At 37.8% G+C, this 17237-nt stretch overlaps 1 protein-coding gene across 16 annotated transcripts in view; it reads right to left on the bottom strand.

Annotated features, from left to right (window-relative positions):
* foxp1 (forkhead box P1) overlaps positions 1–17237 on the bottom strand; it is a 702210-nt gene that overhangs the window by 332088 nt on the left and 352885 nt on the right. For 2 of the 16 annotated variants that reach the window (XM_016991766.2, XM_062973815.1), the window contains one exon: positions 9017–9069. The exons of 13 other annotated variants lie outside the window; for them this stretch is intronic. The gene's annotated coding sequence lies outside the window, so the exon portion shown is untranslated. Of the gene's footprint in view, positions 1–9016; positions 9070–14849; positions 15111–17237 lie in introns of those variants that run through there. One more of the 16 variants, XM_008105376.3, reaches the window with a different exon arrangement.

Here is a 17237-nt window from a genome sequence, read left to right on the forward strand (position 1 = left end):
GAGCCTCCACTACAGTCCGGGGCAGAGTTCCACTGCTGAACAGCTCACACAGTGAGGAAGTTCTTCCTGATGTTCAGGTGAAATCTTCAAGGAACCAATATTGAATATTACATGGGTAGGGAATGTGTAGCTATCCAAAGTGCTGTTTCATTGCAACATCCCTCTCAGCCTTAACCACTTAGCCAATGACGAAGGGTAAAAAATATGGTCCACAGTGCAGCTTCTGGTAGAGATTATTTATAAGCCCATTACCTTTTGATAGTGGGCAATAACTTTAACTTTGAATGTTATAGTACTTTAAATTGAAAGGTCTTGCAAATACTGAACATGATTCTGCTCCTGAAATTTTCTTCTGTACTACAGCATTCCCAGTGAAGCTCCTACCAAGCCAAGCATTGCTTTACATCCTTCAAAATCAGAGCCAGAGAGGGAAAAGGGTTGGGACATTCTCACAGCAGCATGCTATCATGCCCTAATGGTGATCAGCAAATATCTTTTGATTACTAATTTGACCAGTTCAGTGTAGACTGAATAGTTTTATCAAGAGTTCCATAAATGCACAAGTATGTTTCAACTACAAAGATTGGTAAAGACTGAGACATACCTTTGTACATGTAGTTATTTATGGTATTACAGTAGTCTCGCTTATCCAACATAAACAGGCCAGCAGAACCAGTTGCATAAGCAAAAATGTTGGATAATAAGCAGGGATTAAGGAAAAGCCTATTCAAGGTCAAATTACGTTATGATTTTACAAATTAAGCATCAAAACATCATGTTTTACAACAAAACAACAGAAAAAGCCTTTCAATATACGGTAACATTATGTAGTAATTACTGTATTTACAAATTTAGCACCAAAACATCGAAATGTATTGAAAACATTGACTTCAAAAATATTGACTACTAAAAGGCAGACTGTGTTGAATAATACAGTATGTTGGATAAGCGCGATTCTACTGTACTATATTTATCTTGGAGGACACTTAAATGCAATGGTGCACAACACTGTTAATTAGGAGTAGGGGAGCAGGATTTTGTTTCTAGTCCACTGAGCTAAGTGTATGTTCACTCCTTATGACAACATCCTTATGAACTTTTCTTCCAATACTGCCACAAATTGACCAGTCTAAGATCTTTGCTAATACAAATATGTGGATTATTCTTCTAAACAAAGCTGCAGAGGTATTTTTATGTATCCTCCTTTAATATTTGCAAATCATAGTTGCCATCCCCTCTGAACAGACATTTACATATCTCCCAGTCTTACCTATACTACTATGGCACCTATAAAAAAGTGTAACAAGACAAACCAATTTTACATCCTTGTGGGTATCTCAAAATAAGCAATTTTAATAAAACAAAGTAAGGTCTTTTGAGTCTCTTCTTCTACTGATACAGGCATTTTATCTTCTCTGGGTAAGGTCCCAATCAGTGAGGAACTTTGGTAAGCATACCCTAGCAGTTTCCTCATTCTCAGCGTCAGGCACAATGCCTGGAACAGGTTTCAACTCCTCGGCAGACTCTGATTTGGCTGTGGGAAACCTCCACCCACAATGAGGTCTAGATCATGGTAGCCAAACAAGAAAACAGGTCTATATAGAGACATATTCTGAATAGCTGCATTACAGCTGTGACACTTTCTACAAGAGATTTATCAACAGCAGAGAATATTTCCTCTTCAGATAGTTTTAACTGGTTGAGCTACTCAATGGACAACAGGCAAGCCAGATCCGAAAATGAGCTTTGGAAGTGTGAGTGTACCATATCTGCTCAGTAAATATTTATATGGTACTATTAAGTATAAATAGTTTACAGGAGCCTTCCCCAACCTTGTGCTGCAGAGATGTTCTATATTGTTCTTGCATGCCTTCAACGTGTTATTCCGCATGCCTCACAGCCTCTGAGGATGCCTGCCATAGATGTGGGCGAAACGTCAGGAAAGAATACTTCTGGAACATGGCCACACATCTCGAAAGACATACAACAACCCTGTGATGCCGGCCATGAAAGCCTTCGACAACACATTAACCTAAACATTTTTTTCAAAAACCACCATGTTTTTACATTGCTTCATGGTTCTGCCATGTTTTAACATGAATTGGTTTAATTGTGTTCTTAATATTATAACTTTATAATTTTGCACTCTTTTGATACCATCTGGTTACTGACATACACAGGCCTAAGTCAATCTTACACCACATGTGTCATTGTGGAGGCTGGTGTTCTCTTCCATCTCCTCCAACAGCAAAAGGCTCCCCTTGGACCCATCATGTAGTTGCTGCAGCTGTCCCCTACCCTAGTCACTCAGTGGATGGTGGAGAGTGGGGGACAGAGAACAGTCAGCCTGTGCTCCTCTATCCCAGGGATGGGCAAACTTCGGCCCTCCAGGTGTTTTGGACGTCAACTCCCACCATTCTTAACAGCCAGTAAGATAGCTAGGATTTCTGGAAATTTAAAGTCAAAACACCTGGAGGGCCTGGGCTAGAGGATATTTGTGTCTGGCTGGTGCATATCAGCAGATGATACCATTAGTCTGCATGTGGCTACAGTGACACAGCCAGACACTTCTTCAATCCCAACTTTACTAGATGGGGTGAGGGTGGAAGAGGAGCAGCTAAACAGTGAGTCCAAGGGAATTGAGAGGACTGATGAAGCACAGTTCAATCTACAAAACTATTGTGCTGCGACAATACCATTTGAGATCTTGGCTATTATAAACTGACTTGAGTTCTACTTTGGGGAAAAAGAAGGACATAATTCCAAACAAATGTATAGACAGTTTTCTGACCAAGGGAGCTGAATTTATCTAAATTTAACATAGGAAAAGAGAAAATGATGACAGCAAAGGAATAGTGAATTGAAGCATTTACAATCAGTCTTTCTAAATCAAGCCCACTCAAACCAGTAAATCTATATATATAAAATGATAAAGTTGTTTGCGCAGTGACTATAACAACAAAACTAAACATCCCAGAAATACGAAATTTGGCAACACAATGCAAAAGGCTTGCCTCCAGGTTACAACAACACAACCACACCACAAAACCACAATCCAGACCCACAAAACTCACAACAACACATCATGCGATAACAACACAACTAAACTCCCCAGAAATACAAAACTTGGCAACACAATGCAAAAGCCTTGCCTCCCAGTTGTAACAACACAACCACACCACAAAACCACACAGGACCCACAAAACTCACAACAACGCATCGTGACTATAACAACACAACTAAACGCCCCAGAAATACGAAACTTGGCAACACAACGCAAAAGCCTTCCCTCCAGGTTGTAACAACAGAACCACACCACAAAACCACAATCCGGACCCACAAAACTCACAACAATGCATCATGACTATAACAACACAACTAAATGTCCCAGAAATACGAAACTTGGCACACAACTAAACACTCCAGAAATATAAAACTTGACAACACAATGCAAAAACCTTGCCTCCCGGTTGTAACAACACAACCACACCACAAAACCACAATCCGGACCCACAAAACTCACAACAATGCATCGTGACTATAACAACACAACTAAACATCCCAGAAATACGAAACATGGCACACAACTAAACACCCCAGAAATATAAAACTAGACAACACAACGCAAAAACCTTGCCTCCCGGTTGTAACAACACAACCACACCACAAAACCACAATCCGGACCCACAAAACTCACAACAATGCATCGTGACTATAACAACACAACTAAATGTCCCAGAAATACGAAACTTGGCACACAACTAAATGCCCCAGACATACAAAACTTGGCAACACAACACAAAAGCCTTTTCTCCCGGTTGTAACAACACAACCACACCACAAAACCACAATCCGGACCCACAAAACTCACAACAACGCATTGTGACTATAACAAATACAAAATTTGACAACACAACTCATCCACCTCCCCAATCCCTACATTCACACTTGGCCTCCAAAAAAACAATTACAATAATAACAATGACAACAACAACAGCAATAAGAATCAACACCATCACAGGCAAGAAACAGCCAGGCACTGAGGCTGAGAGGCCAGTCAGTGCTACACTGGGCCTCCAAAAAATACAGTAGCATCTAACTTATCCAACCTTCATGACCACTACAACAACAATAATAATAAACACCTACACAGGCAAAAAAAAGACTATTGTACCACAATAAAAATATAAACCGCACCAGCAGAATCAGACATTACAACTAACAACAAACCAAAGACAACAGGGATCTCAAGCAATTATCAATCAACACAAAAATTGAAGAAGGTAACAGACTTCAAATACTACTACTAATGTGAGTTTTAAGAAGGTGGAGGTCACAGCATAAATACAACCTAATGTAGACTGACCAACACCACCAGACTAAGCCACAGCAACGCGTGGCCGGGCACAGCTAGTAAAATATAAAAACGGAAATATAATAATAAAACTGTAATATTCAGTAAGTTAACTTTTTATGCAGATAGTCAAAAAGTTCAGACTAACAGCAACAAAACTTAAACACAACTACTGCATGACCAATAAAATGCATTAACAGATAGCCATTAGTTCAATAATCCACATCCATCTCAGAACCACCTCAAGAACTCTCTTCATTCTTTGCAGGATGAAATAATTATCAGTAATCATAATCATACTGATAATACTACAGTTCAAATTGGAACCAAACTATGAGAGGGTACAACCTTCTACGAAGTCTGGTTTAACGGTGGTGGATTACAAGCAGAACAGTAGCCGTCCCTGATGTGATCAAGAACTCCCTCCGCCCCCCCCAAAAAAGAAAGAAATCTCACTACTCACCACTACTACTCACTATATGCAGTTATTAGGATGTAGGCCTAATTTCTATATATTTCATAGAACAGTTTCAAAGTCTGTAGTTTACACTGAGAGAACTGGAATTGCACCGCCATTCTGGGAAGGACTTCTAGATACAAGGGTCAACAGAACAAAGTGGGCAAAATCTGTTAAGGAAGTAAAGTGTTTTCAGGTAACTAAGGTTGCTCCATGTGTTATTGCAGTGGTTCTAACCCTATGGATCCCCAGGTATTTTGGCCTATAACTCCCAAAATTCCCAGCCAGTTTACCAGCTATTAGGATTTCTGGGAGTTTAAGGCCAAAATATCTGGGGACCCACGGGTTGAGAACCACTGTGTTATTGCCATCTACATCTCTTTTCTCCAGCATGTAAAAGCCTTTGTAGTAAACAGGTATTTAATGATTAACAGGGCGAGATATGTTACTTTTTTAATCTGTTGCTATGTCTTTCTATATTGTTTTCAATTATTAGTATTATTAAATGATAGTTATTTTTAAATTATTTTCATAGGGTCAAAGGTGCAAGAGACTACAGGTTTGACTGCATCTTGCTTCAACCTTGTTATAAGCTACCTTGGGTCCCCTGCTAGGAAAAAGGCACGCTCTCAATTAAACAAATCCTACAAATACATAGTATTGCAGAAAGCACTAGGGTTTTTAAATACTGGTCTTTTATTGAGACAACCAAACATTTTAAGAACTATTAAATGGAGAATCATACTTTAAGAACTATGTTTCTTGTCTAGTGGGAAAATTCTGGGTATTTCAAACTTATCACACAAATAAATTTCAACAGCAGGACAAAGGGGGTACAAAAAAAGTCAAATGAGCACATATGGCCTACCGACTACGTGTTCTCCAATCCTATTCCAAATCATCACATTTGCCATCTCTTTTACGCAGCAAGTATTCACAAATGTAGTTTGTTTTAAGCTTTTACGGTATATACATTTATATATTGTTGTATATAACTTCAGCTTGTGATCAGTTGCAAATACATATGGGGAAAATCATTATTGGAAATAAAAGGGAGATAGCTACTACATTTTGGTCTGGATTATTTTGATGTTGTGAGCATTTGTCAATGGTTTCTGCCTGGAGAAAATATGTGTGAATCACATGCACAGAAATGTTTTTGTTTTTTTAAAATAGCACTCCAAACTGTAAAAGGAATAAAAGAGCCCACATATAATGATCCCAAGAACGTCATTACATAAATGTAAGTCCTAGAATAAATAAGTTGTACAGTGAAATGGTAAAGTCATCAGAAGAGAGCTCTAAAATAAAAATATGGTCAGCCATAACAGCACTTGTGGCATAGTATGAATTCCTTTATTTAAAACATTTTACCCTGCTCTTCAGCCACAAAACTCCCAGACTTGTTTACATTTATAATATGAATAATACCATGGTATAATGAGATGCAAGATGAAAAAACAAACTGGCATTTTGTGACATAACAATACTTCTGATGGGATGGGTGCCAACAGGTGGCAGTTGAGGAAAAGTCTAAGGTAGCCTTGCTTTCCCTTTTCTCCCTCTGCTGTGATGCGAAGGAATAGCAACTTGTAAGTAACTTTTACATTTGGTTTATCTGATTCTGAGAGAAAGATTGCATTAATGAAGACAAAATCAAATGAAATATTATTTTGAAAGCAATATGTGAGTCACCCTCCTGTGGCTTTTTAATACAATAAATAAGGATGCAAATTATTGGGCTTTTTTCATTCCCCGAGAAAGAAAGAATAATTTGAACACTTTAGAGCTTTGTTTAGTAAAATTCAGTTACACAAGCATGTATGTTTTTTTTCTGTTCTAAAATGGTTTTCTGCCTCAGAAGCAGATTTTTTTTTCTGCACAGGAATTTCTACATGTTACACATGCTTTATATAATTTAACAGAAATTTATGCAATGTATGCAAGTGCTGCTTTTTGCGCAGAAATCATGTGGGGGGAGGGGAACAAAATATCCTGTCTCATATTTAAAATACTGTTGTTTGTGAAGAAAGGCTATTTTCACCCTGCAAACATGTTCACCATACAGAAAAAACAGGACAACTTCCCAAATGAAGCATGAAAGTGAAACAAAAATGGTGGTTGCTTTTCTTTTCCTTGGCAGGATGTCAAGGCATCATTTTAACATATGAGTAATATTTAGGAGTGGTAGTATACTTCTACATGAGCTGAACATATAATTCTTCTGCATTATATGCCGTATGTATGTCATTAAAGAGAAGGACATTTATATCACTATTAACAAAAATTGCATTAAGTCATAGGCATGAAGAAGACAGCTATATCCATTTCAAACACAAAAACAAGAAATATTCACCAAATGGTCAACCAAGTTTCTTATTAGATGTAACTTTTATGTATGTTGTATCCAGCCACAGTTAATATTTATTATATAAGAAATCATCACTGAAAGGGTTTGGGATATAGACTAGCTCTATTTTCAACAACTACCTGGATTCCCATAGGCCAAACATACAATTTCTTTAAAGTGCTATGTTGGAACAAATAAGTTTATGAGGAAATCTAAATCACATTTCAATTGGGAATCTCAGTGTCAGTGCATCTCCAAAGGAACAGTTCTGGTGATGGGAGGATACAGAAAAAGATGCAGTGGGATTGTCTCACCTCCTTCACAGGTGCGATTACCTGAGACACGAGACAGGGCCTTCTCAGTGGTGGCCCCTCAGCTATGGAACTCTCTCCTTAGCAAAATTACATCAGCTCCCTCCCTCCTGACCTTCAGGAAGAAAGTTAAAATGTGGTTATGGGACCAACCACATAATCTTTTGGTACATTAAGTAAATATGGAATAGTGCAATGAAGACTGGAACGGCCTTGGAATACGAGTTTGGACTGTGTGATTTAAAGAATTGTTTTAATAATGATATGTTTTAAATTCTTATTTTAATGTACATATTTATTTTATTGTATGTATGTTTATGGCATTGAATTGCTGCTTTTCTGTGAGGCCATTCTGAGTCCCTTTCGGGGTGAGAAGGGTGGGATACAAATATAGTAAATAAATAAATTGTGGCTGTCATAGGCTGCATAATCCCCACCTGATAAATGAGTTTACTGGAATAGAAGGAATTCCCATTACAGTGGAACCTTGTCTTGAGAACATCCTATCTTAAGAGCATTTTTAGTTAAGAGCTGTCACTCAGCCCATGTTTTGGTTGACATACAAGCAGTGTTTTGAGTTAATCACTAGCACCAGAGTACAGGGTTTTTAGGCTTCAAGGGAGCAGCCTCCGCATCACGTGCTCTTGTCCACTTTGGGAAATTGCTGTCCGCTTTGCTCTTGTTCACATTAAGAAACTCTGGGTTAGTTGATTTTGCGTGGATTTTATTCCTGGTATGTTTAGCTTGATGAAGAGGAGGGAAAAGAGAGAAAGAGAGGGAAGGAGGCTAGAATGAGTAAAGTATGACAACAATGATGCTTCTGCCTCTTCACTTTGTGCTTCCTTGCCACAACTTTGTGCTTCTACCATTTCAAAGTTGATCTTTCTTTTTTTATTGTTCAATATGAATGTGCAGGTTTTGCCTTGCTGTCACACTGGCCAACACACACTTTGTTGCATCAAATGTGCTTCCTTGCCACAACTTTATGCTTCTACCATTTTAAAGTTGATCTTTTTATTGTTCCATGTGAATGTGCATATATAAATTATTTGTTATTTATAAAGTACATTTTCTCATTTAAAAACATGTAACCAAATAATTCCGGGGGGGGGGGGGGGGGGGGGAGCTGGAGGGCTGGGGTGGATTAATAGCATTTCAATGGGAAAATCTGCTTTAAGATAACAGTAATTTGAGTTAAGAGCTCAGTCACATAACAAATTAAACTCTTAACTCAAGGTATCACTGTATTGTATTTTTGTGCATACAATAGAAGACTGGCCTTTTTAATTTGTCTAGCACGGTGCTTCTCAACCTATGGGTCCCCAGGTTTTGGCCTAGAACTCCCAGAAATCCCAGCCAGTTTACCAGCTGTTAGGGTTTCTGGGTGTTGAAGACCAAAACATATGGGGACCCACAGGTTGAGAACTACTGGTTTAGAAGCTGTAAAATGAACCCACAAATCAACAGTGTCATCATCAGTTATCAATTCCTAGGAAACTGTAGATGATAATGTAAACATCAGAACCTTTTCAAATTATACTTACTTCTATGTGAAATATGATCAAGGGGTGAGATGACGGAAACAGATTGCCTCTTCCTAGAATCACAGAGTTAGAAGAGTTGATAAGAAGTTCATATTAGCCTTGCCAAAATGTTCACATCACTAAGGTTAAGCATGAAGTCACTATCAAAAAGTACAATGAAGTAATGCTGAAGTGTTGAATGTTGAAATGGTAATGCATTTATTCAAATCTGGGGGGCGGGGGGTTAATACATCGATTCCCAGTTGGGGTACCAAAGTGTCTTGCTAAACATGCAACATGGTCTGAAAACATAGCATCCCAGCTTTGATGTGGAAAGGCCAATGCATTTCAGCCTTATCTATACATTTATTTATTTATAGACAAGAAGCCAGTAGTTCATAAAATTCTGTATGGAAACAGAGATTCTTTGGGACTTCATTCAGTGAGTTTAATTTGAAATACATATGGATTTTCTGCGCGCGCACACGCACACGCACACACACACACGCACACGCGCACACACACACACACACACACAAACATCTTTTGAGGCAAGAAATGTGTTTTTTACAGACAGCAGTATTTTTGCACCATAGCTATGAAGAAAGTGGGCACAAACCTTTTTCTCCATTTTTTTCTATATTACAAGAAATATGTCAATAAAATTGGATAGCAATTAGAATAAATTCTTCACACAATGCATAAGCAATTGATAGAATCTAAAGAAACATTAACAAAACGAAGGGCTCTGGTTCTGATAGCTTTAAGACAAAACTAGAGAAAATCATGGAGGTCAAATAATGGCTATTCATTAGGATAGTCAGATGGAATCCCCCAGCTGAAAGGGGGCAAGCTGTTGGAGAAACAGAGGTAGATGAAGACGATAGTTTTGGGGCATTTTGAAGATGGCTAGCGAACTATTATGGGAAACAAGATGCTGGACTCGATGAACATCTGTTCTAATAAAGTACAACTTTGTTTATGCTCATAAGTGATATAGAGATCACCTGAGAAAATGTTATGCTGCAAGTTCGAAGAGTACAAGAAAACTGTGTTGGGATGAAGTGTTGTTATTCTATAAAGGAGATGGAAAGCAAACACCTGAAGGAATGAAAGAAAAAGAGAACACAGGTTTTGATTCAAAAGTTTGAGAACCAGAAAACTGGCTTGCAGTGACATGCCATACCAGGAACAAATGTAAGAGGAAAAGTATATGGAAGACACAGAATAAATGTTCAGGGAAGAAAGATTACATATTGGACAGTTGGCAAACCAAACACAGAACTTCCCTTTTGTTTGCTATGTATTATTAAAAGGGTGGAGGAGGTAGTGAACAGTAGTATTGCTCAACCTTTTGATACTATTCACCCAGGAAATGACTAATGTAGATGTTTACAGGCAACAGCACAAAACTATTTTTGGTCATGGGATGTTGTTCAAGACAAAATTTCCAAAAGCCTAATCATAATAATCTTTAGCTAGTGAAAGTATCTCACAGCATACCAGTGTCCCAAAGAAGAAAAAAACAGTGCTTCCTTTCAAGAGTAAGTTAACAATGCAACCATCTTAGAAAGGAAGTAACAAATGAAAAATAAATGCAATTTACCAGATTTCTTTATTTCAGAGCATAATACTTCTCACTGTATATTTAGAGCCACATTTCAACATATGTATTCTATTGATCAACGACCTGAACCAAGCAAACTAGTGCATGGGGTTAGTGATGTAATGGGCACATTTTAGAAAGAAAGAAATACTTCGAGATTATATCTTTGTGTTTTGTTTACACAGTATAATGTTATGTTATTGATACGGAGAAGAGAAAAGGATACAAAAAATAGAACTGGAATATTTTAATCCCAATTAAAATCCAGAAAAAAACACAAAAGTAAAATGAGGAGAATATATACACTAGGGGTGTGCAAATTTGTTTTCGTTTTGAATTTCGGGTTCCCCCCCCCCCCGGTTCTGTTTCCGGGATGATTCCAGGAGATTAGGAGGGCACAGTTCTTTGACCAATCGAATAAATGGGTTGAAATGTGGCTCAGACATGTAATTTGGGACCCTGACTTCAGTTTCCGTGGGGGGGGGGGGGGGGGATATGAAAACATCACACCCCTAATATACACAGTTGAACTAATACAGAACTAATTATGAGCACACCCATTTAAGATACACCAATACCGTATTTTGAAGCTGATAAGACATATTAAAGAGCATAAGATTAGTATCTTGCTAAACTTATCTACAGCACAGTTAGTGTATATGGCAGCTTTTCTAACACACAGTCTCATACCTACATAGCCATAGAATTTGCACAAAACATTATGGAACTTCCCTGTACATGTGTGAGCTTCTTAAAGATGGCAGTGGTACCAAAAGGCTGCATTTTGTTTATCTGGAGGCCTGCAATGCTGAATGCAGAAAAGACACTTCCACTCCCTGTTAATCCCAGCTTCTTAAGGGAACACTCAGTAAGATAATGAATCCTTTAAATGTTACATCTTGTGTCTTGCATTATTGTGGTGCACCAACTCTCCACATCAAACAGTCATCAGGACTATTACAAAGTGGGCTTATAAGAGAGTGGCTGAAAAGGCGCTGTGTGAAAAGAAGTGGAAAATTAAAGCTGAGGCAGACGAAGAAAGGGCTTAATTTACTGGCATGTACAGTATGCAAATGAGATTACTCTCAGTTTAACTGCATCATTTATGTCCATAATAACGGCATCATCATTACAGGGCTCAAATTAAATTACACCATAATTAGCATATCAAAGTGATTGGTTAAAGTTTAAAACAAATACCCAATTTTGTTAATGAACAGCTGTAATTGTCATGTACACTTCAATGAAAACTCCCTAAACAAATATATGTTTTAGAACTGAGAAAAGATTTCTAAGCAGACAGGTCTGCAGCTGAGAAAAAAATACGTATATATATTAAAAAAGAGAACATAGCCTAGATTATTCTGTTTGTGCTCATCATTTCATGTAATAAAGCATTCTATCAAAACAAATTCAAACACCTTGTACATAGTTGTTTGTTGTGCAATCAATGGCTAAATCCATACACTATTTTTGACCTTCAACTGTTTGTCCTGCCAATGCACAAGGAACCTGATTACCACAACTAAGTGGCTTTTTTCAACAACTTAAGAGATCTTAGAAAATGCCCCATGCCTGTAGAAAACTTTAGAAAACTTGTTACGTGGTGTAGTTTTCTGGGCATAGATAAAAGGCTTGGTATTCAGATGGAAGGTTTTCTTGGTAACCCTTTCCTGTACTAGCACTCCAGCAAGTCAATGACATGGTAGCATAATAGGTGGCCTACAATCAATTTCCTTTAATCAAGTAATATCTGTACGGCAGATTTTGGAGGTGGAACTGTACTAAGGAAGGTAGGATTCTTAGTTTCTTTCTCCTGCCTTTTTTTTCTCCTTTTTTCTTTTTTGTAGGGGGTGTGTGTGTTCTCCTCTCATTAAAATAGATAAAAAGGTGGGGCTAGCAGTTCTGTCAATGTCAGCCTGAGAGCAAGTAATGCGTTTCTATGGATCAATCATTGCTAAAACGCATAAGAGTAAATGTACAGTAGAAAAATCATTCTCATGCCAAATGCAATTTAATGAATCAAGAAGCATGCTGCATAGTATTAAAATATTATAAGTGAGCTTTCTGGCAGCTCATCTGGATAACAACTGTAACTACACATGGACATAATTGCAAAGCGGCAGTGCCAAAGGAATCGGCACTGTTCAAGAAAATGCCCTCCCTCCTTCCCTCCTCCTTTTATATTTACATCTGTGTCACTGGACTATCCCTGTCCAGCTCCGAGCACTAAAATATGTATTTTTTTGGTAAAACCGAGAAAGCACTTTCAAAAATACTTAACAAGCAAACTGAATGTCTTATTAAATCGATATTATCAAAACAGTGTTCAAAAATTTAAAGAAAGTAGCTTTTCATTTTATTCATCGAGGAATCCATTAAAGCCTGAGCTCTGAAGTAGTATGTAAATTATGTGCCTTTCAAGGTAGAGCTAGGGCAAATTCACTCCATCAACTAATGATGAACCTCATTATGTGCAGAGAGTATTCATAATGAGGAAACAAGCCACCCGCCATTCCATGTTCTAACATAAATCCCTGTAAAATGTGAATTTCTCCATATCTAATTAAAGGCTACTAATTCCCCCTACTTTTCTTTATGCTCCCCAAAATCAAAATTACACACAATATACAGTTTTTTTTAAAGGAAGTATTTCTATATTTTTGTAAATGATGATAGAGCACTACTGCAAATTTATTGTGTATATGATTATTTTAAATTGTATCACTTCCAGAATTCTCACCAAGCTTCAGTATTTTTTAATGTGAGAGCTGTTAGAATTGGCTTTTTAAATTCAAAGACATTTCAGATTACTTAAAACCAGGCTAAATAGCTCAAGTTTTTTTTAAAGGAACAGATATAACACATAGAGAGTTAGGATATGAATCATATTAGTAATCACTGAAAAATGGCAATAATAGCAATACTTGAAGTAAACAACTAAGCACATCCCAGCCACATTTAATCACCTTTAAAACCCCTATCAATGGGAAAGCATGAACTTAATTCTCCCACTTAAATCTGCAGGACTCTAAAGTGGATAACTTTGGCAGGATCATGCTCTAAGTAGCTTTCGTAACAATAATCACCTTTCTTTACCTGCACGACTATGCTGCTATGCATTCTCACATTTTTTGTACTGATAAATAACCATTTCTCAGGTGGATTAATATCTACTTTCAAAACCTCATTTATCCTTGTGATTATTTTCTTCCAGAATAAAAACAAGACAGGTTATTTATGTTTCTCTCAATTGAAGATGGTAGAAATGTTCTTAGTTGGGCCCATATTTAGTCTTGTTTTTCCTATACTAAGTCTATACACACTTACTAAGAATCTGAATTGCAGAGCAGTAAAGAAAAAGAAAAGAAATGCAATATAAAAAAACCAAATAAAGCCTGTTATAAAACAGCATACAATTGTAAAAGTTCAAACCTACATAGCTAAAATACACCATCACCAAATCCTACTCATGAAAGCTTACAATCAAAAGAAAGAAAAAATGTACAACATCTTACCTACAACAGAGAATACTGAATTACAAACAATATCAAAATAGTAACATAACATATAGAAGGTCTGACAGTTATTGTCTTAGTTATTTTTTCAAAATGTGGGGTTTTTTACAAGACATTTTTTTAATTGCACAGAAACTAGCACCACTCTTAAAAGCTGATAAGAGTGCTCGCTTACTCTCTCCTACACTCTATGGAGATTCCCCCCCCCCTCCTCCTCCTCCTTTTAGGTCAGCCAGTCATGCACTAGGAAGACAATCCTCCAAAAATAACTTGTCCCTCCCCCAGAGCACAGAGTTTAACAACCTACCTTTGTTCTGGTCTTGCAGATAATAACTGCCAAGCCTCAAGACCATGAAGATTTGGATACAGCCAAGGGTGTTCAGAGTAATCACAAGTAGGGAAGATGACGATAATGAAGAAGAAATAATAGTAAAGCCTTTAAAGAAATTGGTAGAGCTAACAATTGGTCACAGCAAAGCATTTGCATCTGTGCCACTGTTTACACAGGAGCGAGTGCACCTCTGTTCCAGCAGCGTCTACAACTACTGACATTTTAAAGGACACAGACATCGAGAGAAACAGAACCTTTCCCCATTTAGTTGTGACGAAGGTCTGCAATCCCTAAAAAGCTGCATATTGTTGGCTTTCCGTTGGCTTTAAAGCAATGTCTGTATCTATGATGAACATTACTTTGAGTGACAAATATCCCAGGCTAAATCAACATTCTTACCTTAAGGGCTTAAAGGCTCCGGCAAACCGTACTCATGGAAGGCACATGTAAAGACAGATCTGAAGGAATTAATCCACAGCCTTCGGAAATTAATTTAAAAGAAAAGAAAAATAAAGGAAATACCCACAGTGACTTATATTTCCAAACAAACACATCTGAGCTTGGGCAGCATGGCATAGAGCAGGTTTGCATACACAGCGCTGCGTGTCAGAAGGCAGAGTTCTTTAAGATTTACTTGACACTTATTTTCCGGGAAGCCTTTTGTGGAGTTGTGCCGTTTGTTTCTTATTGTCTGTGAAGCAGTTAGAAGCTTCTCCCTGAGGGGGCCCCTCAGCCCCTGGCTGGGCCGCTTTGACAGGGAGGTAACCATATTAGGATGTGTATGGTAAAGTAAACAATAACATAGTTGCAATGAAACGGAATTTTTTTTCCGCTTTCAGCTAATGGTGGTGGTGTCAGCCCTGTTTTTAGCCTTTCCCACTAGTTTTGTTCTCGAGTTCAAACAGGCCTTCTCTAATGAAAACAGAAAAGGGGGAGGGAGGCAGGGAGGGAGGTGAAAGGATAAAACATAAATTTCTAGCTTCCAAACTTCTATTTAAAGAGTTTATTTTTTTAATAAGCAAGAAAAAGGCTTTAAGCATTCCCAGTAACAGCTCTATGAATGTAATTATTATGATACAGAAACAGTATTTTTGAGAGTACCTATAGAATTATTAGCAGGATATGAACATAAAATCAGTTTAGCAATGGAGATTTTTTTTAAAAGTGCTAAAAGCATAGGTGCTAGTAAAGTCCAAGCATATCCCCTGTATATATTCAGTTTACATAAACATGTAGGGCAAGCACATGCAAGTTTGCTAGCTTTACATACTAGAAGCATTTTTAGTCAAAACCAGACAGGTGTCAAATTATTTAATTGGAAGAAATACTAAGTTCAAGGCAAGACCACCCTCCCTCCACTCCCACACACTGTCTGACTTATCCACCAGAAAAAAAATGCATGGCTTAAAAGATACAAATTCTATACCAACTGTTATTTAGAAAGCTCAATGGTCACTTACAAAAGAAGTTGCTAGCATCGGGGGGTAAGCAGACTCTCCCCACATGAAGACTGAAAATCTGTGCCTTCTTATGTGAGTTACGTTCCACTGACATCAGTCACACTTATGTAGCACTTACGTTCTAGAAGCTCTGAAAGACCAGGAAATCAATTGGACAGGGCACACAATTGCAACCTAAGAGATTAGTATTGAGAGGAGAAAGCAAAGTATAGAGTATACATATTCAAAACTGGTTGGGGGGGGGGGGGAGACAGATGTATGAAGGAAATTCGTTTCCACATCTTCCCCAAACTAGTAGGCAGAATGCCGAAAGTGGTTATCTTGCCAGGAAGACCTGACACAAGGTCAGGTCATTTAAAGTATTTTGCAGCATTACCAGTCAGCATCATTCATCAGACAATGAGACAAAACAGACTTTCTCTGGAAAAGAAACTGACACTAGGATTGGGTGACATTCCCCATGTGTCAGATACCAGGAAGACAAGACAGGCTGGGAGTGGAGGAGATGGAGCCGGGTGGTAGAACAAAGGTATGATGGCAGATTGACAGAGTAAGTTGACCAGCTAACTTGATCATACAGCTGAGCAGAGAAAGGACAAAATATAGCTAAGCAGAAAAAGTCAAGCAATCTCAAACAGAAATGTTGTATTTATTTACTGTGTATGTGCCTTGAAGTCAGCTGTTAACTTATGGCAACCCCATTATTTTTTTCATGGGTTTTTCTTAGGCAATGCCTACTCTAAGGCATTTTTGCCAATTCCTTCCTCTGATGTATCTAATACAACACCTGGTATTCATGGCAGTCTACAATGCAGGTAGCCAGAGCTTCTAAGATCAGATAGGATCTGGTACCTTTAGGCTGATGCTTACCAATATAGACATACCACCCAGTAGAATTTTCTATGCTTGATAATACAACTTTTAAGTCCACAGAAGTCAGAATTTGACCATCAGGTTCTGCTAAAACCTAGTTCAAGTTTACTTAAGCAACTGAATTCCCTACAAGTTGAATCTGTCTCCATACTGCCTCTGCATGTTCTAAACAAAGAAATAAATGAATTGATGAATAAATAAAAGAATACGTTTGCACAAGGAGATATCAAAATCAATAAATTACACAAACAACTAGCAGTTCAAAAGTTCAAATACATGATGGCCAGTTCACTAATGTCTTAGCACTCAGCCAATAATAAACTTGTTTCCATCACTCCTCATACTACAGACAATTTCATAGCATCATTTTCATTAGCTTGTTCTTCTGAAACTGCTAGCTATTTATGCATTTGCTAAAATAAATTAGTCATTTCATCCAGCAGTATGATTCATA

This window comes from Anolis carolinensis, chromosome 2 (genome assembly GCF_035594765.1).
Source record: "Anolis carolinensis isolate JA03-04 chromosome 2, rAnoCar3.1.pri, whole genome shotgun sequence".
Lineage (NCBI taxonomy): Eukaryota > Metazoa > Chordata > Lepidosauria > Squamata > Dactyloidae > Anolis > Anolis carolinensis.